The following is a 22,718-nucleotide window of genomic DNA, read 5'->3' as shown; positions in this document are numbered from 1 at the left end:
TGGTTAGATCTTTTATTTGAGTTTGCCCCGTGCTTCTAGTTGAGTGCTTACTGTATGCTTGTTTGTTTGCGATAGAGTACCCGAAGTGCGAAGCGTGGTACTACGAGTCTCTAGGTTTCATGGATCATCAGCAAGGCAAGTAACACTTTGATCATACCTTTTTACTACCCAGTTTTAATGCATTAGATCAATCCTCAAACATTTGCATGATTAGGATCTGATTTAAATTGTGGGTTTTGGGAAGTAGTTGAGCTAGTACCTATTCACCTGTTTATTTTTCAAACCTTGGGAGTTACTTCTACGTTGCTTATATTGATATGCTATGCTCGTAGACGTGGATTGGGTTTGAGAGTATTCATGACAGATGTGAGTTATATATTAATGGTTCAACTTAAGGTGGGAACTTCAATACACATCTGGGTGGATTGCTTATGGGCACCTGGAGAACCCAGTGTTGTCCTAGGATATCCCGGAGGACCCGTGTGATCATCCTACGGCCCACCACCCAGGCTCAAAGGGGTCAAAAGATTATTCATGCTAGAAACTTCCGTGTGCATCCACAAGCTATTGAGGGCTCTAGCATGGTTGAGTAAGTTGCGTGAAGCTCTTGAAGAGGTACACTAGCAGATGTAGTGGGTTGTAGGTGGTATAGTCTACCCAGAGTAAAGAGTTAATGCTTCAGAAAGACCGTGCCTGGAATCTCCGACCATGGATGTATTCAAGTCTTGTGGGGGAAAGTGCGCAAACCTCTGCAGAGTGTATAAACTAATCATGGTTAGTCGTGTCCCCGGTTATGGACATCTCGAGTATCTGCTTCTTGGATTATCATGATTGATCTTATCACTTTTAATATAATTTGATTGGGGTTTAATGATGATGTTTAATTGGGATTGAGTTGGAGGAACCTTCTCAATGTTTAACAACTACCATGATAGTTAAATAAATTTATTCCTCTATTGTAGGGAAAAATTGGCTTTTCGCGAAAACATATTAACAATACAGCCTCCACAAGCCATATATGCATGTAGTGATAGAAATTATTATATTCGTTTTTCTCTTATGTTACTTTGCCAACATATTCCATGTGCTGGCCCGTTTCGGGCTGCAATGTTCATGTTGTAGACTTTTCAAACGACGAGTACGGAGCTATAGGTCGTTGTCTTTCACTCAGTGATGCCGTTGGAGTTGATGGACTCATTTTATCTTCCAAGCCTTCCGCTATTATTGTATTAGATGGCCTTAAGCCATACTTATTGTTTTAAGTTCTCTTTTGAGACATTCGATGTAATAAGTGTGTGATTGCTACTCTGTTATAAATCCTCAAGTACTATGCGTGTCAACATTACCGATCCAGGGATGACACTGATGCACAGAGATTGGACTGTTTGAGGTCTGGTCGCTACAAATATTTACTTTATCTTTTGTTTAGTTTTATCTATCTCTATCAAATCTCACTTTTGCAAGTGACCGTGAAGGGATTGACAACCCCTTTATCGCGTTGGGTGCAAATGTTTGATTGCTTGTGCAGGTATTGGTGATTTGTGCATTGTCTCCTACTTGATTGATACCTTGGTTCTCTAACTGAGGGAAATATGTATCTCTACTTTGCTGCATCACCCTTTCCTCTTCAAGGGAAAACCCAATGAAAGCTCAAGAAGTAGCATCCACCTAGAGGGGCCCCACCAGGTCTCCATGTATCGTAGGACTAGGCCACATCCTCCTACCTCGTGGGCACCTAGGAGCTCCCCTGGACCTCTCCTTTTACCACAAACTTGTCCTCTAAGTTTTCTTACCACCTTAAATTGTTAAAGAAATGCAGTTAAAAATCTCTGCGGGATTTATAAAATGGTGACGGGACTCATATTTCACCATCCAGAAATTGCTCCCTCAACAGTTACATCCATCTTGGGGAAAGCGCTCATGCTCCACGACCATGGCCACTAGATACCAAAGGAGAAACCCTTCCTCCACCTAAGGGGAAGGCCAAGAATGTGGGGGTCTCCCCTTCTTCTAGTGGTGTGAGAACACCATTGGGGGAATCATCATCACCCTCCTCATCCTTATCGACTTCACTATCATCCACAAACCCATGTAATACCCTACTTGAATATGGTATTTCATGTGATAAATTATTATCCAATGGAGTATCAGACTACCGTTATGTCTGAGTAGTTTTCATTTTGTGTTTGATGTGATAGGTTATTATCCAATGATTTGTTACATTGTCGTTATGTCTGATTAGTTTTTGGTTGTCACACTACAAAATTTGCTCTATTTTGCGACGTTCACTTGTGTCATGTATAACCGTTTTTCATCACGGAAAATACATTGGCGACGTTTTCCGTCCATTGATACCTCCTTTCGTTGATCCAGTATTGGAATAGAAAAGAGTATCCCGAACCTATTTCCCCAAAGGTGACCCTGGGTTATCGAACCCATGAGAAGAAGATTCTCTTGAAGCGATGGTCTCTAGCAAGCTTTTGTCAAAGTGTCAAATCAAGATTTTGACTGGATCAACAAGCAAATAGTGATTCAAACACTTATAATAAAATAGGTATGGGTATGAGGTCTTATGCTTATAGCCTTGTATTTGCACTGGGATCAAACAGAATATTAATTGGTGCAATGGAAGTCACCCATCAAGATGCGCTTGCTACAGATAGAAGTGGGGAATGTGTCCAAATAACATCTTGACTGGCACGAGTCCTGCATCAAGAATTAGTTGTCCTACCGCACGCCCTATCCTTTTCACGGGGTTGCCTCAATAATTAAGATAATGAAATCAGATAAGAGATTTGGGTGTTTAATGACTACACGTCATTGATCCCCAAGGATATGATCCATGTTACCCTACTAAACCTTACTGTTACTGGTATTTGGTATAACACTTCACGGTCTCCTTGCTGCTAGCCTCAACAGTGCTTGATCTCCATGATCCTGGGTACCTGCAGGGATGAAGATCACGGACAATACAAGAGACATCTTCACAGAACAATTTTATTTCACACATATGGGACATTATATCAAAGTGTTCCATTGATCCCTTCAACAAATACCTTGACTTGCAAGGCTCATGCCTCAACCCAGACCTTACCGAACTACTCACACATGGAGATCAGATCACAGGAAGAAAACATTAAAGAACACATCTTGAGATTGATTGACTGCAATATGTCTTACAATAGATGCCTTATGCGATACAAGATTACAAGTATGAACTAGATGAGAGAGCACTGTGGTGATGGTGAAGATGGCTCTAGAGACGGAAATGGTGGCAGCTATGGTTTGTGGATGAAGCTGATGATGAAGAGCTTCTGGTGCCATGCTCGTCATTCTGTTGACATTTTGATGGGGCCCCTTTAATAAAAGTTGTTCAGGTGGACAAGCTACCTCGAAATCCATCCCAAATGGGCACTCATATGGGCACTTGCACCCCTATGGAACTCCGTCTTTCGTGTTGTCTTTGTGCAGATGCTTCCTGCTGACTTCTCATTCCTCCATTTTCCTTCCATTCCACTTACACACATCATTTCTTCCCCTTTTAGCCCATTCCCTATGGAAACACAACAAAGAGAGGATTTGTGGAATGGTTTGCATTCATTAGTCATTAGTAGCAATATCAGATCAAGTATCTCCTTTAAATGAAATATCTCGGTTTAAACAAAGGTGAAACGAGTGTAAAAATGTCACTCATCAGCCATCACCCCCACCGTCACCGAATCACCGTCATAGAAAATAAAATCTTGACGGTACCACTTCCTCCGTCACGCAAGATCGTTGTTACATACCAAAATTCTAAATTTTGGAATGTTGTATTAATTAAGTAATAATGGTTGCCAGTGTGATTGTTGTGTGAAATTGAGTGGAATTTGAAACTTTTTGAAAGTTAAATGAGAGGGAATAAAAGGACTTTCCCAATTATTCATTCTTGCATTTTGTACCTTGCTTCCATGAATTCAAATTCATTTCAACACAAAACCCAAGAGTGAAGACACCATGACTTCTTCCATTAAAGAAATTAAAAAGGGGGTCGAGAAGAATTGAATTCCATTTGTGAATAATTCAAACCAGAAACTTTATGTCACTCAAGTATTTTCGTGAGGGAAGATAAGATGACTTCTTCAAAATATAAGAAATAGAGTGGGAGTGATGAAGAGCACTTTCAAAATTTATTTGAATCGCTTGTGGAGAGTTTTCCATTTTGAGTTTCAAATTCATTTTCATTTATTCCAATAAAATAAAGAGAGAAGGAAATACGACTCCTTCAAATATCAGAAAGAAAGGTGGAAAATGAATTATGAAACCAACAGGGATATATTTGAAATCATGGGCACAACCATTTCATGAAATTATTGGTTAGTGCTTTTATTAGGGTTTTATGCAAAATATTTTCTCCGAAAAAATAATAAATGAGAGTGAGGGTAAAATGACTCCCTCCAAATTAAAAATAGGAGAAAAGTATTTTGAAGTCATTTGGACATTTTCAAAAGTCCTTTTCAATTATTTTATTGCATCAGAATGCTTGTGTAATTTTGGTAATTTTATTTACATTTTATTTGGTCAAAAAAATGTGCACAAGGACCTATATATAACCAAGTATTTATGTGCAAATTTTCAAATTATTTGAACTTCATTTGAATTAGTTCACAAGATTTTCTCTTCTCTGTTTAAAAAAGAAAAAGAAAAGCCTTTCGTTTTAGAAAGAAAAATAAATGGCCAAAGCCCACTAGCGAGCGAGGCCTAGCCCAGTGCTGCGGTTCCTGAATCTCCTTCGAACTGCCACCCGCTCCTTCCTTTTTTCTCCCTCTCCCTCATCGACACACGGACCCCACCGCCCGTCACCCCTCTCTTTCCTTTTCTTCCTCCCCTTTCCTTTCCCTCACCGGAGCCCGCCGCAGCAGCAAATCCCATTCGCGATTCTTTCCATTCATAGTCGCCCTTCTCTCCACAACACCATCTATAAATGCATGTCGCCCCCTCACGCACCCGTTCCTCGCAAAGCCCCCCAAAACCAACCCTCTAGAGTTCACCAATTCCTCGCCACAGATACCCGAGCGGCACCGCTGCCATAGTTGTCCCCTTGCTCCACCCAATCACCTCCGCCGCCGCCTAAGCGCACACTCGTCTTCGCCGTCATCGCCTGCATGGACCGGAGGTCTCCGCCATCACCGTGGAGTCGTCGCCAGCATCAACCCCGAGTCGTTATCGCCGTCGACCTTGCCGGAGTCCATCACCTCGCCGATGTGAGCCCTCGATCAAATCTCCTCCATTAGATCTCGCATGTACGGTCCAAATTAGATCATTTAAGTCGCCGAATCATTTTCTTATACGGACCGTTTAACTGCCCGTAGTCACTCGCCGCCCGCTGGTTCTCTCACTCGCGTTGCCCCATGTGTCCTTAACCGGCCCATAGAGTTTTCGGTTTTATTTTAGATTTAGTTTTTTTTCAAATTTGTATCAAACTTGTTTTGCTTATAACTTTTATGTTTTTAATCCAGTTTGAGTGATTCAAACTGCTATAGTTTCGAAAAATGGTGTAGTTTTTATTAAGTCCGAAATTTTTCACATTTGAAGTTTTTTAATTTAAATTTGAACAAATTTACTTTAAGTACAAAATTACTTCTAACTTTTATACAAAAGTAGGTTTTGAATTAATACTTTTTGCTACTATTTTCTACAAGATTTTTATCCAGAGAAACCATCAAAATTATTTTTGATTTATATTTTAGTTCTGTTTTGATTAGATTCAAATCTGAACGTATTAGGCTTGTTTTGAATGAAAAGTAATTGTTTTTTTTATTTTAAAAAGGTAATTATTTTTTCCACTTCAACATAATTAAATTAAAATTTTGATTAGAAGACCAGAAATATTTTATGAAAATAATAAAAAATATTAGCTCATCTTTGAGTTATAATTTGTTTAGTTCATCACTTTGGTTTTTATATTAGCTTTTCAAGTGTTTCTTTTGCTATTAAAATTTCAATGGGAAAACTTTCCATTAAACCAAGTTGGATATATTTTATTTTCTATTAGACCTTAATTTAGATCAGAAACGAAATTTTATAAATAGTTGAAATTGTTTTGGTTTGGTTCTAAGTTCAATCTTGTTTAGGTCATAACTTGAGTGTTATAAAAGCTTTTTAGCGATTCCTTTTGCTAATGAAAGTTTAACTAAAATACTTTCTAATAAACTAAACCTTTTATGTTTTCTTTTCTGTTAAAAATTTGTTTAGATCAGAGAGTTACTTCTGTTCTTGTTTGGTTAAACTTGAGTTTTCTTCAAGTCTATATAAGTGTATTTTAACTTTTCTTATAATTTTCTTTGGTTTTCTTTAAATTTCTTTATTATTTATACCTTAGTGTTACTTGTTGATTTCTCTTGATTGTTAGAGTGATTATTCATAGTGATTACTGATACGCCCCCAATGTATCTATAATTTTTATTGTTCCATGCTACTATATTATCTATTTTGGATGTTTTATATGCATTAATAATTTATTTTATATTATTTTTGGGACTAACTAATTAACCTAGAGCCCAGTGCCAGTTTATGTTTTTTCCTTGTTTTTCAGCTTCGTAGAAAAGGAATACCAAACGGAGTCCAAACAGAATAAAACTTTCGCAATGATTTTTATTGGACCAAAAGACACCCCGGAGACTTGGAGATGAAGTTAGAAGAGCCGCGAGGCAACGACAAGGGGGAGGGCACGCCCAGGGGCTAGGGCACACCCCCTGCCTTGTCGGCTCCTCGGGACTCTTCTGACCTAACCCTTGGCCCTATATATTGACATATATTCCCATACCACCAGAGGCATCGACCAAAACACTTTCCACCGCAGCAACCTTGTCTTCCCATGAGATCCCATCTTGGGGCCTTTTCCGGCATCCTATTGGGAGGGGGATTCGATCACAGAGGGCTTCTATATCAAGTCTATTGCCCTTCCGATGAAGCGTGAGTAGTTTACCACAGAGCTACGAGTCCATAGCTAGTATCTAGAAGGCTTCTTCTCTCTCTTTGATTCTCAATACCATGTTCTCCTCGATGTTCTTGAGGATCTATCCGATGTAATCTTCTTTTGCGGTGTGTTTGTCAAGATCTGATGAATTGTGGATTTATGATCAACTTATCTATGAATATTATTTGAATCTTCTCTGATTCTTTTATGCATGATTTGATATCTTTGTAATTCTCTTCGAACTATCGGTTTAGTTTGGCCAACTAGATTGGTTTTTCTTGCAATGAGAGAAGTGCCTAATTAGCTCTGGGTTTAATCTTGTGGTGTCCTCACCCGTGACAGTAGGGGTAGCGAGGCACGTATTGTATTGTTGACATCAAGGATAAAAAGATGGGGTTTACATCATATTGCTTGAGTTTACTCCTCTACTTCGTGTCATCTTACTTAAAGCGTTACTATGTTCTTCATGAACTTAATACTCTAGATGCAGGCAGGAGTCGGTTGATGTGTGGAGTAATAGTAGTTGATGCAGGCAGGAGTCGATCTACTTGACACGGACATGATGCCTATATTTCATAATCATTGCCTTAGATATCGTCATAACTTTGCCCTTTTCTATCAATTGCTTGACAGTAATTTGTTCACCCACCGTATTATTTGCTATCTTGAGAGAAGCTGATACGTCTCCAACATATCTATAATTTTTGATTGTTCCATGTTGTTACATTATCAATCTTGGATGTTTTATAATAATGTTATTGTCATTTTATATCATTTTTTGGTACTAACCTATTGGCATAGTGCTAAGTGCCAGTTGTTGTTTTTTGCATGTTTTTTACATCGCAGATAATCAATAACAAACGGAGTCCAAACACAGCGAAACTTTTTGTGGAATTTTTATGGACCAGAAGACATCCAATGGGCCGGAGAAACACCTAGGGGAGCCCCGAGGGGGGCACAACCCACCAGGGCACGCCTGGCCCCCCAGGCCCGCCTAGGTGGGTTGTGCCCACCTCGACGCCCCCCCTGCACCGCCTCTTTGCTCTATAAATATCCCAATATTCCAGAAACCCTAGGGGAGTCGACGAAAATCAATTCTAGCCGCAGAGTCCAGAAACACCAGATCCAATCTAGACACCATCACGGAGGGGGTTCACCACTTCCATTGGTACCTCTCCACTGATCCGTGAGTAGTTCTTTGTAGACCTTCGGGTCCGTAGTTGGTAGCTAGATGGCTTCCTCTCTCTCGTTGGATTCTCAATACAATGGTCTCTTGGAGATCCATATGATGTAACTCTTTTGCGGTGTGTTTGTTGGGATCCGATGAACTTTGAGTTTATGATCAGATCTATCTCTTTCTATCCATGAAAGTTATTTGAGTTTCTTTGATCTCTTATATGAATGATTGCTTATACCCTCGTATTTCTTCTCCGGTATTTGGGTTTTGTGTGGCCAACTTGATCTATTTATGTTGCAATGGGAAGAGGTGCTTTGTAGTGGGTTCGATCTTACAGTGCATGATCCTAGTGAAAGAAGGGGAACCGACACGTATGTATCGTTGCTACTAAGGATAAACCGATGGGTCTATTTGTACATAAATAGATCTTGTCTACATCGTGTCATCGTTCTTATTGCATTACTCTGTTTCTCCATGAACTTAATACACTAGATGCATGCTGGATAGCGGTCAATGTGTGGAGTAATAGTAGTAGATGTAGGCAGGAGTCGGTCTACTAATCTTGGATGTGATGCCTATATAATGATCATTGCCTGGATATCGTCATGATTATTTGAAGTTCTATGAATTTCTCAACAGTGATTTGTTTACCCGCCGTTTGCTATTTTTCTCGAGAGAAGCCACTAGTGAAATCTACGGCCCCCAGGTCTCTTTCTCATGTTATTTGCCTTTGTGATATATTTTATTTGCCTTTTATTTTCATATCTATTAAACCAAAAATACAAAAATACCTTGCCGCAATTTATTTTATTTTGCGTTTGATCTATCATTATTTACAATGCTCTCATGTCCGTTTGCCAGTTTGTGGCACCATTATCCGAAAGGGATTGACAACCCCTTTTACATGTCGGGTTGCGAGTATTTGTTATTTGTGTGTAGGTGCTATTTACGTAGTATTGCTTGGTTCTCCTACTGGTTCGATAATCTTGGTTTCATATCTGAGGGAAATACATACCGCCACTGTGTTGCATCATCCTTTCCTCTTTGGGGAAATACTGACGTAGCTTCAAGCCGCTATCAAAAGGAATTTCTGGCGCCGTTGCCGGGTAGGATCTTCAACATATACCATGTTCCTAATTACAAATCTCATCTCCTCGAAATTTACATTATTTGCCATTTGCCTCTCATTTTCCTCTCCCCCACTTCACAAAAATTTGCTATTTTATTCGCCCTCTTTTTCGTTCGCCGTTTTCTCATCGGATCTATCCTTTGCTTGCAACCATGAGTGATTTCGGTATGGCACCAATAGATGATGACCTAACTCCTAAGATTGGGTGTACGGGCAATCTAGATGCTAAAACTTTTATCATGGGGCAATGTAATGTTATGGGAAAGGAGTGTATCCAAGAATTTTTCAATCGTGTGGGAAATCTAAGTCTTGATGATGCTCCTATACTTAGAACTACTAGATCTTATGCGGATGCTATTTCAGCACTAGTTCTGAAACTTGAAAGTAAATTTATCTGTACCCATCCTACTTTGCAAATATTGTTTTTTGAGCTCCCCGTTATAAAGAATCCTAAGGCTAAATAGTTGGCCACTATCGTTCTTATGAATGAGTTTGACTATATCATACGGGAAGCTAGGGAAATCTTTGATTTTTATGGTATGAATCATGAAAAGCCCGTAATAGATGAAATTCTTCACAATAGTGATTATGCGTTAAGACATTTGCTTGGGGATACTAAAATCTTTAATGAGAATCTTAAAAAGGAAGTCCCTGTTCTAGATGTAATTCAACAAGTTTTCAATAATGTTAATCAACATTACTCTTGGATTGTTGCCGGAAATCAACGCGGTTATGATAATGGGCAACTTACTAGTGCTAAGGTTTCTATGGACAATATGTTTTATGTTGTTTTTACAAAACCCCATGATGAAAACACCTCTAAGGGAATTAGGAAGAAGGATGACAAAACTAAGTTCCTTTGCTTTATGCCTAGCTAAGGGCGTAAAACTATAGCGCTTGTTGGGAGGCAACCTAATGTATAAAATTTATTTTTACTTTTTTCTTTCTGTTCTTGAGTGTTAGCACAATTATGCTACTGTTATGATTGTGTTTTTTGTGTTTTAATTAGTATTTGTGCCAAGTAAAGCCTTTAGGATCTTCTTGGGTGATAGTTGTTTGATCTTGCTGAAAAACAGAAACTTTTGCACTCACAAAAACAATTCTCATTTCTAACCAGAGAGCAAGAAATACCAATTATTTTTTCAGAAGATTAATATGCAAATTTCCCAGGTCGTCCTAATTTTTCAGACTTTTTCGAGTTAGATAAGTATTCGAAATATCCAGATTGCTACAGACTGTTCTGTTTTTGATAGATTCTGTTTTTTTCTTTGCGTTGTGTGCTTGTTTTGATGATTCTATGGTTTTCTTTGATGAGTTTTTTGCCATAGAGAAGCTGGAATACAGTAGATATAATGCAATAATAAAATATGAGTTGGTTTGCTACAACACTTATAGTAGTGATTTGTTTTCTTATACTAACGGATCGAAGGTTTTGTTGAGTTTTGTGTGATTGAAGTTTTCAAGTTTTGGGTTATCTTACGATGGATGAAGGAATATGGAATAAGAAGGACCTAAGCTTGGGGATGCCTTGAGTGGCATCCCCTCTTTCTTCTAATGACCATCGGTATTTTACTCAAAGCTATATTTTTATTCATCACACACTATGTGTTTTGCTTGGAGCGTCTTGCATGATATAGGTCCTTGCTTGTTTTATTTTGTGTTTTTAGTCTTGTTCCCTTGCTGGACACTGATATGTCTCCAACGTATCTATAATTTTTTATTGTTCCATGCTATTATATTATCTGTTTTGGATGTTAATGGGCTTTATTTTACACTTTTATATTAGTTTTGGGACTAACCTATTAACCCAAGGCCCAATGCAAATTGCTGTTTTTTTGCCTATTTCAGAGTTTCGTAGAAAAGGAATATCAAACGGAATCCAAACAGAATGAAACCTTCGAGAACGTGATTTTTGGAACAAACGTAATCCAGAGGACTTGGAGTGGACGTCAAGAAATGGATGGGGAGTCCACGAGGCAGGGGGTGCGCCCTCCCCCCTCGTGTGCCCCTCGTGGCTCAACCGACCTACTTCTTCCTCCTATATATAATCATATACCCTGAAAACATCTAGGAACACCACGAAACCCTATTTCCACCAGCGCAACCATCTATACCCAAGAGATCCCATCTCGGGGCCTTTTCCGGAGCTCCACCGGAGGGGGCATCGATCATGGAGGTCCTCTACATCAACTCCATGGCCCCTCCGATGATGTGTGAGTAGTTTACTTCAGACCTTCGGGTCCATAGTTATTAGCTAGATGGCTTCTTCTCTCTCTTTGAATCTCAATACACAGTTCTCCTCGATCTTCTTGGAGATCTATTCAATGTAAATCTTTTTGCGGTGTGTTTGTCGAGATCCAATGAATTGCGGGTTTATGATCAAGTCTATCAATGAACAATATTTGATTCTTCTCTGAAATCTTTTATGCATGATTGGTTATCTTTGCAAGTCTCTTCGAATTATCAGTTTGGTTTGGCCTACTAAATTGATCTTTCTTGCAATGGGAGAAGTGCTTAGCTTTGGGTTCAATCTTGCGGTCCTCGATCCCAGTGACAGAAATGGAAACGACACGTATTGTATTGTTGCCATCGAGGATAAAAAGATGGGGTTTATATCATATTGCTTGAGTTTATCCCTCTACATCATGTCATCTTACCTAATGCGTTGCTCTGTTCTTATGAACTTAATACTCTAGATGCATGCTGGATAGCGGTCGATGTGTGGAGTAATAGTTGTAGATGCAGGCAGGAGTCGATCTACTTGTCACGGACGTGATGCCTATATACATGATCATGCCTAGATATTCTCATAATTATTCGCTTTTCTATCAATTGCTCGACAATAATTTGTTCACCCACCGTAATACTTATGCTATCTTGAGAGAAGCCACTAGTGAAACCTATGGCCCCCGGGTCTATCTTTTACCATATAAGTTTCCAATCTATTTTATTTTGCAATCTTTACTTTCAATCTATATCATAAAATACCAAAAATATTTATCTTATTATTATTATCTCTATCAAATCTCACTCTCGTAAGTGACCGTGAAGGGCTTGACAACCCCTTTATCACATTGGTTGCAAGGTTCTTATTTGTTTGTGTAGGTACGAGGGACTTGCGTGTGGCCTCCTACTAGATTGATACCTTGGTTCTCAAAAACTGATGGAAATACTTACGCTACTTTGCTGCATCACCCTTTCCTCTTCAAGGGAAAACCAATGAAGTGCTCAAGAGGTAGCAAGAAGGATTTCTGGCACCATTGCCAGGGAGTCTACGCACAAGTCAAGACATACCAAGTACCCATCACAAACTATTATCCCTCACATTACATTATTTGCCATTTTCCTCTCGTTTTCCTCTCCCCCACTTCACGCTTGCCGTTTTATTGGCCCTCTTTATCCATTCCCCTTTTCTTCTCCAGTTCGCCTCTTTTTGCTTGTTTGCTTCTGTGTTGGATTGCTTGCTTGTCACGATGGGTCAAGATAATACTAAATTGTGTGATTTTTGCAATACCAACAATAATGATTTTATTAGCACTCGATTGCTCCTCTTACCGATGCTGAATCTTGTGAAATTAATGCTGCTTTGCTGAATCTTGTCATGAAAGATCCGTTTTCCGGCCTTTCTAGTGAAGATGCCGCTACCCATCTAAACAACTTTGTTGATTTATGTGATATGCAAAATAAGAAAGATGTGGATAATGATATTGTTAAATTGAAGCTATTCCCGTTTTCACTTAGAGATCGTGCTAAAACTTGGTTTTCGTCTTTGCCTAAAAATAGTATTGATTCATGGAATAAGTGCAAAGATGCTTTTATATCTAAGTATTTTCCTCCCGCTAAGATCATCACTCTTAGAAACGATATTATGAATTTTAAGCAACTTGATCATAAACATGTTGCACAAGCTTGGGAGAGGATGAAATTAATGATACGTAATTGTCCTACACATGGTTTGAATCTTTGGATGATTATACAAAAAAATTATGTCGGATTGAACTTTGCTTCTAGAAATATTTTAGATTCGGCCGCGGGAGGCACTTTTATGGAAATCACTTTAGGAGAAGCTACTAAACTCCTAGATAATATAATGGTTAATTATTCTCAATGGCATACTGAAAGATCTACTAATAAAAAGGTGCATGTTATAGAAGAGATCAATGTTTTGAGTGGAAAGATGGGTGAGCTTATGAAATTGTTTGTTAATAAGAGTGTTTCTTCTGATCCTAATGATATGCCTTTGTCTACTTTGATTGAGAATAATAATGAATATATGGATGTGAATTTTGTTGGTAGGAACAATTTTGGTAATAACGTGTATAGAGATAATTTTAATCCTAGGCCGTTTCCTAGTAATTCCTCTAATAATTATGGTAATTCCTACAACAATTCTTATGGAAATTATAATAAGATTCCCTCTGATTTTGAATCTAATATTAAAGAATTTATTAGTTTGCAAAAGAGTTTCAGTGCTTTGATTGAAGAAAAATTGTCTAAGATTGATGAGTTGGCTAGGAACGTGGATAGAATTTCTCTTGATGTTGACTATTTGAAACTTAGATCTATTCCAACTAAGCATGATATCAATGAGTCTCTCAAAGCTATGAGAATTTCCATTGATGAGTGCAAAGAAAGAACCACTAGGATGCGTGCTAAAAAAGATTGCTTTGTGAAAGCGTGTTCTTCTAGTTTCCATGATAATAATGATGAAGATCTAAAAGTTATTGATGTGTCCCCTATTAAATCTTTTTTTTGCAATATGAATCTTGATAATGATGGGACTGTAGATGAGTCAACTTTAGTTAGAAGGCGTCCCAATGATTCGGAGTTTTTAGATCTTGATGCAAAAATTGATAAAAGTGGGATTGGAGAGGTCAAAACTTTACATAGCAATGAAACCACTATCTTGGATTTCAACAAATTTAATTATGATAATTTCTCTTTGATAGATTGTATTTCCTTGTTGCAATCCGTGCTAAATTCTCTGCATGCTTATAGTCAAAATAAAGATTTTACTAAACATATTGTTGATGCTTTAATGCAATCTTATGAAGAAAAGCTTGAATTGGAAGTTTCTATCCCAAGAAAACTGTATGTGAGTGGGAACCTACTATTAAAATTAAAATTAAAGATCATGAATGCTTTTCCTTATGTGATTTGGGTGCTAGTGTTTCCACAATTCCTAAAATTTGTGTGATTTGCTAGGTTTCCGTGAATTTGATGATTGTTCTTTAAACTTGCATCTTGCGGATTTCACCATTAAGAAACCTATGGGAAGAATTAATGATGTTCTTATTGTTGCAAATAGGAATTATGTGCCCGTAGATTTCATTGTTCTTGATATTTATTGCAATCCTTCATGTCCTATTATTCTTGGTAGACCTTTCCTTAGAACGATTGGTGCAATTATTGATATGAAAGAAGGGAATATTAGATTCCAATTTCCGTTAAGGAAGGGCATGGAACACTTTCCTAGAAAGAAAATTAAATTACCTTATGAATCTATTATGAGGGCCACTTATGGATTGCATCCCAAAGATGATAATACCTAGATCTATCCTTGCTTTTATGCCTAGCTAGGGGCGTTAAACGATAGCGCTTGTTGGGAGGCAACCCAATTTTATTTTTTTTCTTTGCTTTTTGGTTCTGTTTAGTAATAAATAATTCATCTAGCCTCTGTTTAGATGTGGTTTTATGCTTTTTATTAGTGTTTGTGCCAACTAGAACCTTTGGGAAGACTTGGGGAAAGTCTTTACGATCTTGCTGTAAAAAACATAAACTTTAGCGCTCACGAGATTTGCTGCCATTTTTACTGGAGAGTACTATTTAGTTAATTGCTTTTGCAGATGATTAATACATAAATTACTCACATCCAGCAATTTATTTTAGAATTTTTGGGGTTCCATACATATTCGAAACCTACAGATTACTACAGACTGTTCTGTTTTTCACAGATTCTGTTTTTCGTGTGTTGTTTGCTTATTTTGATGAATCTATGGATAGTAATAGAGTTTATGAACCATAGAAGAGTTCGAATACAGTAGGTTTAACATGAATTTAAATAAATAATGAGTTCATTACAGTACCTTGAAGTGGTGGTTTGTTTTCTTTACTAACGGAGCTCATGAGATTTTCTTTTAAGTTTTGTGTTGTGAAGTTTTCAAGTTTTGGGTAAAGATTTGATGGATAATGGAACAAGGAGTGGAAAGAGACAAAGCTTGGGGATGCGCATGGCACCGCAAGGTAAAATCCAAGGACAGCCAAAAGCCTAAGCTTGGGGATTCCCCAGAAGGCATCCCCTCTTTCGTCTTCGTCCATCGGTAACTTTACTTGGAGCTATATTTTTATTCACCACATGATGTGTGTTTTGCTTGGAGCGTCTTGTATGATTTGAGTCTTTTCTTTTTAGTTTACCACAATCATCCTTTCCTTACACACCTTTTGGGAGAGATACACATGAATCAGAATTTATTAGAATACTCCATGTGCTTCACTTATACCTTTTGAGCTAGATAATTTTGCTCTAGTGCTTCGCTTATATCTTTTAAGAGCACTGTGGTGGTTTTATTATATATAAATTATTGATCTCTCATGCTCCACTTATATTATTTTGGGAGTCCCTTAGAACATCATGCTAATTTACTTTGGTTATGAATTTAGTCCTAATATGATAGGCATCCAAGATTGGTATAATAAAAACTTTCATAAAAAGTGCATTGAGTACTAAGAGAAGTTTGATACTTGATAATTGTTTTGAGATATAAAGGTGGTAAATTAGAATGTGCTAGTTGAGTAGTTGTGAATTTCTGAAATACTTGCGTTGAAGTTTGCAAGTCCCGTAGCATGCACGTATGGTGACCGTTGTGTAACAAATTTGAAACATGAAGTGTTATTTGATTGTCTTCCTTATGAGTGGCGGTCGGGGACGAGCGATGGTCTTTTCCTACCAATCTATCCCCCTAGTAGCATGTGCACAATGCTTGGTTTTTGATGACTTGTAGATTTTTGCAATAAGTATGTGAGTTCTTTATGACTAATGTTGAGTCCATGGATTATACGCACTCTCACCCTTCCATCATTGCTAGCCTCTTCGGTACCGTGCATTGCCCTTTCTCACCTTGAGAGTTGGTGCAAACTTCGCCGGTGCATCCAAACCCCGTGATATGATACACTCTGTCACACATAAACCTCCTTATATCTTCCTCAAAACAGCCACCATGCCTACCTATTATGGCATTTCCATAGCCATTCCGAGATATATTGCCATGCAACTTTCCACCGTTCCATTTATCATGACACACATCATCATTGTCATATTGCCTTGCATGATCATGTAGTTGACATCGTATTTGTGGCAAAGCCACCGTTCATAATTTTTCATACATGTCACTCTTGATTCATTGCCCTTCCCGGTACACCGCCAGAGGCATTCATATAGAGTCATACTTTGTTCTAGTATCGAGTTGTAATCATTGAGTTGTAAATAAATAGAAGTGTGATGATCATCAATAATAGAGCATTGTCCCAAATAAAAAAAGATAAAGGCCAAAAAAGGAAGGCCCCAAAAAAGGGGGTAATGCTACTATCCTTTTTTCCACACTTGTGCTTCAAAGTAGCACCTTGATCTTTATGATAGAGAGTCTCTTGTTTTGTCACTTTAATATACTAGTGGGAATTTTTCATTATAGAACTTGGCTTGTATATTCCAACAATGGGCTTCCTCAAATGCCCTAGGTCTTCGTGAGCAAGCAAGTTGGATGCACACCCACTTAGTTTCTTTTGTTGAGCTTTCATACATTTATAGCTCTAGTGCATCCGTTGCATGGCAATCCCTACTCCTTGCATTGACATCAATTGATGGGAATCTCCCTAGCCCATTGATTAGCCGCGTCGATGTGAGACTTTCTCCTTTTCTGTATTCTCCGCATAACCCCCATCATCATATTCTATTCCACCCATAGTGCTATATCCATGGCTCACGCTCATGTATTGCGTGAAAGTTGAAATAAGTTTGATATTACTAAAGTGTGAAACAATTGCTTGGCTTGTCATCGGGGTTGTGCATGATGAGAGCATTCTTGTGTGACGAAAATGGAGCATGACCAAACTATATGATTTTGTAGGGATGAACTTTCTTTTGCCATGTTATTTTGAGAAGACATAATTGCTTTATTAGTATGCTTGAAGTATTATTATTTTTATGTCAATATTAAACTTTTGTCTTGAATCTTTCGGATCTGAATATTCATGCCACAATAAAGAGAATTACATTGAGAATTATGTTACGTAGCATTCCACATCAAAAAAAATCTGTTTTTATCATTTACCTACTCGAGGACGAGCAGGAATTAAGCTTGGGGATGCTTGATATGTCTCCAAAGTATCTATAATTTTTGATTGTTCCATGCTATTATATTATCTGTTTTGGATGTTAATGGGCTTTATTTTACACTTTTATATTATTTTTGGGACTAACATATTAACCCAAGGCCCAGTACAAATTGTTGTTTTTTGCCTATTTCGGTGTTTCGCAGAAAAGAATATCAAACGGAATCCAAACAGAATGTAACCTTCGGGAACGTGTATTTTGGAACAAACTTGATCCATAGGACTAGGAGTGGACATCAAGAAACGGACGAGGAGTCCACGAGGCAGGGGGGCACGCCTGCCCCCTGGGCGCGCCCTCCCCCCTCGTGGCTCAACCGACCTACTTCTTCCTCCTATACGTACTCATATACCCTGAAAACATCCAGGAACACCACGAAACCCTATTTCCACCATTGCAACCTTCTGTACCCAAGAGATCCCATCTTGGGGCCTTTTCCGGAGCTCCGCCGGAGGGGGCACCGATCACGGAGGGCCTCTACATCAACTCCATAGCCCCTCCGATGATGTGTGAGTAATTTACTTCAGACCTTCGGGTCCATAGTTATTAGCTAGATGGCTTCTTCTCTCTCTTTGAATCTCAATACAAAGTTCTCCTCGATCTTCTTGGAGATCTATCCGGTGTAACTCTTTTTGCGGTGTGTTTGTCGAGATCCGATGAATTGTGGGTTTATAATCAAGTCTATCTATGAACAATATTTGATTCTTCTCTAAAATCTTTTATGCATGATTGGTTATCTTTGCAAGTCTCTTCGAATTATTAGTCTGGTTTGGCCTACTAGATTGATCTTTCTTGCAATAGGAGAAGAGCTTAGCTTTGGGTTCAATCTTGCGGTGCTTGATCCCAGTGACAGAAAGGGAAACGACACGTATTGTATTGTTGCCATTGAGGATAAAAAGATGGGGTTTATATCATATTGCTTGAGTTTATCCCTCTACATCATGTCATCTTACCTAATGTGTTACTCTGTTCTTATGAACTTAATACTCTAGATGCATGCTGGATAGCGGTCGATGTGTGGACTAATAGTAGTAGATGCAGGCATGAGTTGGTCTACTTGTCACACACGTGATGCCTATATACATGAACATGCCTAGATATTCTCATAATTATTCGCTTTTCTATCAATTGCTCAACAGTAATTTGTTCACCCACCGTAATACTTATGCTATCTTGAGAGAAGCCACTAGTGAAACCTATGGCCCTTGGCTCTATCTTTTATCATATAAGTTTCCAATCTATTTATATTGCAATCTGTACTTTCAATCTATATCATAAAAATACCAAAAAAATATCTTATTATTATTATCTCTATCAGATCTCACTCTCGTAAGTGACCATGAAGGTCTTGACAACCCCTTTATCGCGTTGGTTGCGAGGTTCTTATTTGTTTGTGTAGGTACGAGGGACTTGCGTGTGGCCTCCTACTGGATTGATACCTTGGTTCTCAAAAACGGAGGGAAATACTTACGCTACTTTGCCTCATCACCCTTTCCTCTTCAAGGGAAAACCAACGCCGTGCTCAAGAGGTAGCAGACACACCTATTTGAGAGAGCCAAAATTATGCCATGACTTGTTAGAATTGCTCTCTATGCTTTAGTTAAATTTTTATGAGCCATGGATTTCCTCTAATGCTTCACTTGTATCTTTTTGAGCAAGGTGTGCTTTAGTATTTTTTGAAGAAATGCTCTCTTGCTTCACTTAGATTTACTTGAGAGTTAGTAAAATTTTCAAGAAATTGTCTCTTGTTTCACTTAAATTAATTTGAGAGAAAGAAATTTTATGCTCATGATCTTCACTTATATTTGTTTGAGCTTCTCAAAAGCAACACATGAAAGAAGGATATAATAAAACCTTTCATGAAGATCATTGGACAAAATAAACTTGATTCTTAGTAATAGTTTTGAGATATGATGATGTGATATCTGAGTCATCTTGATGACTAATTATGCTTTAGTAAGAATATTGATGTTAAGGTTTGTGATTCCCTATGCAAGAACGAAAGTCAATAGTTATGCAATGAAATTACATCCTACTTGTGGTGCATTATTCGGTGTTAATTATGCTTGATGCTCGCTTATGAGATTATTCGTTTCTTGCTTGGTCGCTTCCCATTCTTTTGCTAGCCTTCATTTTGCACTAAGTATGATCACTACTTATGCCTCCAAAATCGTTTAAACCAATTTTGCCACATGAGTCCCCTATATCTACCTATATGTGGTATTCTTTTGCCATTCTAAGCAAATTTGTATGTGCCATCTCTAATATTCAAAATAAATTTCTCTTTTGTGTGCTCCTACCGCTCGCGAGGCGGTGAGGGGCGGCTAATATTTTCCATGCTAGATGTGTTATTCTCACGATGAGTGTTTATTCACTTGTCATTGCACGAGAGTAAGGCAAAGGTATTAGGGATGCCCAGTCCTGAAATGAAAAATGAATTTACTTTATGTTGTCAAATAATAAATTCCTTGGAAAGTGTTGGTATGGAAGGCACCCGTGTATATGGTTAGCCATGGAAAGTGAAAGTATTGTGGACAAAGGAATAAACTTTAATTTCTATTTGGGAACCGCCTATGATATATCTAGCATGGAAAGTGTTGGGAACTCTAAGTCATTTTCGTTGGTGGGAAAAGCATGCCTCTCAAAATATTTTTATCTCTCAACTTTCGCTCTGAGCTCTGGCACCTCTACCAATCCCTACTTCCCTCTGCGAAGGGCCTATCTTTTACTTTATGCATTTTTCATTTTTTTATTTGAGTCTCCATCTTCTCTTATAAAAGCACCAACTAGGAGGCACTATTATCGTACTTTAGCATTGGGTGTAGTTAATATGCGAGTGTGTTTCATGAATGGATCAATGATTGAGCATGATGGGATAGGGATAACTTATTTTGGCATTCATATTTTGAACGACATGGTTGCTTGTTGATATGCTTGAGTATTTAAGTTATCGTGTCAAAACTAGACTATTGCTTTGAACAATATAAATGTCCAAATGTCCATGCTATAAAGAAAATAATATGATATGACATGTTAGGCAGTATTCCACATCAAAATTTTTGTTTTTATCGTTTACCTACTCGAGGACGAGCGGGAATTAAGCTTGGGGATGCTGATACGTCTCCAACGTATCTATAATTTTGATTGTTCCATGCTGTTATATTATCAATCTTGGATATTTTATAATCGGTTTATAGTCATTTTATACCATTTTTGGTACTAACCTATTGACATAGTGCCAAGTGCCAGTTGATGTTTTTTGCATGTTTTTTACATCGCAGATAATAAATACCAAATGGAGTCCAAATGTAGAGAAACTTTTTGTGGAATTTTTATGGACCAAAAGACATCCAAATGGGCCGGAGAAGACCCACCAGGGCGCGCCTGGGCCCCAAGGCGCGCCCAGGTGGGTTGTGCCCACCTCGGTGGCCTCCAGCACCGCCTCTTTGCTCTATAAATACCCCAATATTCCAGAAGCCCTAGGGGAGTCGACGAAAATCAATTCCAGCTGCCGTAGAGTCTAGAACCACCAGATCCAATCTAGACACCATCAGGAAGGGGTTCTCCACTTCCATTGGTGCCTCTCTGATGATGCGTGAGTAGTTCTTTGTAGACCTTCGGGTCCGTAGTTAGTAGCTAGATGGCTTCCTCTCTCTCTCTCTCTCGTTTGATTCTCAATACAATGGTCTCTTGGAGATCCATATGATGTAACTCTTTTGTGGCATGTTTGTTGGGATCCGATGAACTTTGAGTTTATGATCAAATCTATATATTTTTATCCATGAAAGTTATTTGAGTTTCTTTGATATCATATATGCATGATTGCTTATAGCCTCATATTTCTTCTTCGATATTTGGGTTTTGTTTGGCGAACTTGATCTATTTATCTTGCAATGGGAAGAGGTGCTTTGTAGTGGGTTCGATCTTACGGTGCTTGATCCCACTTACAGAAGGGGAACCGACACGTATGTATAGTTGCTACTAAGGATAAAACGATGGGGTCTATTTCTACATAAATAGATCTTGTCTACATCATGTAATCGTTCTTATTGCATTACTCCGTTTCTCCATGAACTTAATACACTAGATGCATGCTGGATAGCGGTCGATGTGTGGAGTAATAGTAGTAGATGCAGGCAGGAGTCGGTCTACAAATCTTGGATGTGATGCCTATCGAATGATCATTGCCTGGATATCATCATGATTATTTGAAGTTCTATCAACGGCCCCGGGTATCTTTCTCATATTATTTGCCTTTGCGATCTATTTTATTTCCTTTTATTTCTAGATCAATTAAACCAAAAATACCTTGCTGCAATTTATTTTATTTGGCATTCTATCTATCAATACTTACAACTCTCTCACGTCTGTTTGCCAATTTGTGGCACTATTACCTGAAAGGGATTGACAACCCCTTTTACACGTCGGGTTGCCAGTATTTGTTATTTGTGTGCAGGTGTTGTTTGCGTAGTGTTGCTTGGTTCTCCTACTGGTTCGATAACCTTGGTTTCATATATGAGGGAAATACCTACCGCCACTATGCTGCATCATCCCTTCCTCTTCGGGGAAATACCGACGTAGCTTCAAGCCGCTATGAGAAGCCTCTAGTGAAACCTATGGCCCCGGGTCTATTTTCCATCATATAAGTTTCTGATCTACTATTTTGCAATCTTCTACTTTTCGATCTATAAACCAAAACCCCCCAAAGTATTTACTTTATCTTTTGTTTAGTTTTATCTATCTCTATCAGATCTGACTTTTGCTAGTGACCGTGAAGGGATTGACAACCCCTTTATCACGTCGGGTGCAAGTGTTTGATTGTTTGTGCAGGTGTTGGTGATTGTGCCTTGTCTCCTACTCGATTGATACCTTGGTTCTCTAACTGAGGAAATACTTATCTCTACTTTTCCGCATCACCCTTTCCTCTTCAAAGGAAAAACCAACGCAAGCTCAAGAAGTAGCAGGAGAAATTTTCTGGCGTCGTTGTCGGGCAGATCTATGCCAAGTCAAGACATACCAAGTACCCATCATCAAACTCTCATCTCTTGCATTACATTATTCGCCATTT

This window comes from Triticum aestivum, chromosome 3A, assembly GCF_018294505.1.
Source record: "Triticum aestivum cultivar Chinese Spring chromosome 3A, IWGSC CS RefSeq v2.1, whole genome shotgun sequence".
NCBI classification, from domain to species: domain Eukaryota; kingdom Viridiplantae; phylum Streptophyta; class Magnoliopsida; order Poales; family Poaceae; genus Triticum; species Triticum aestivum.
This window is presented reverse-complemented; position numbering follows the sequence as displayed.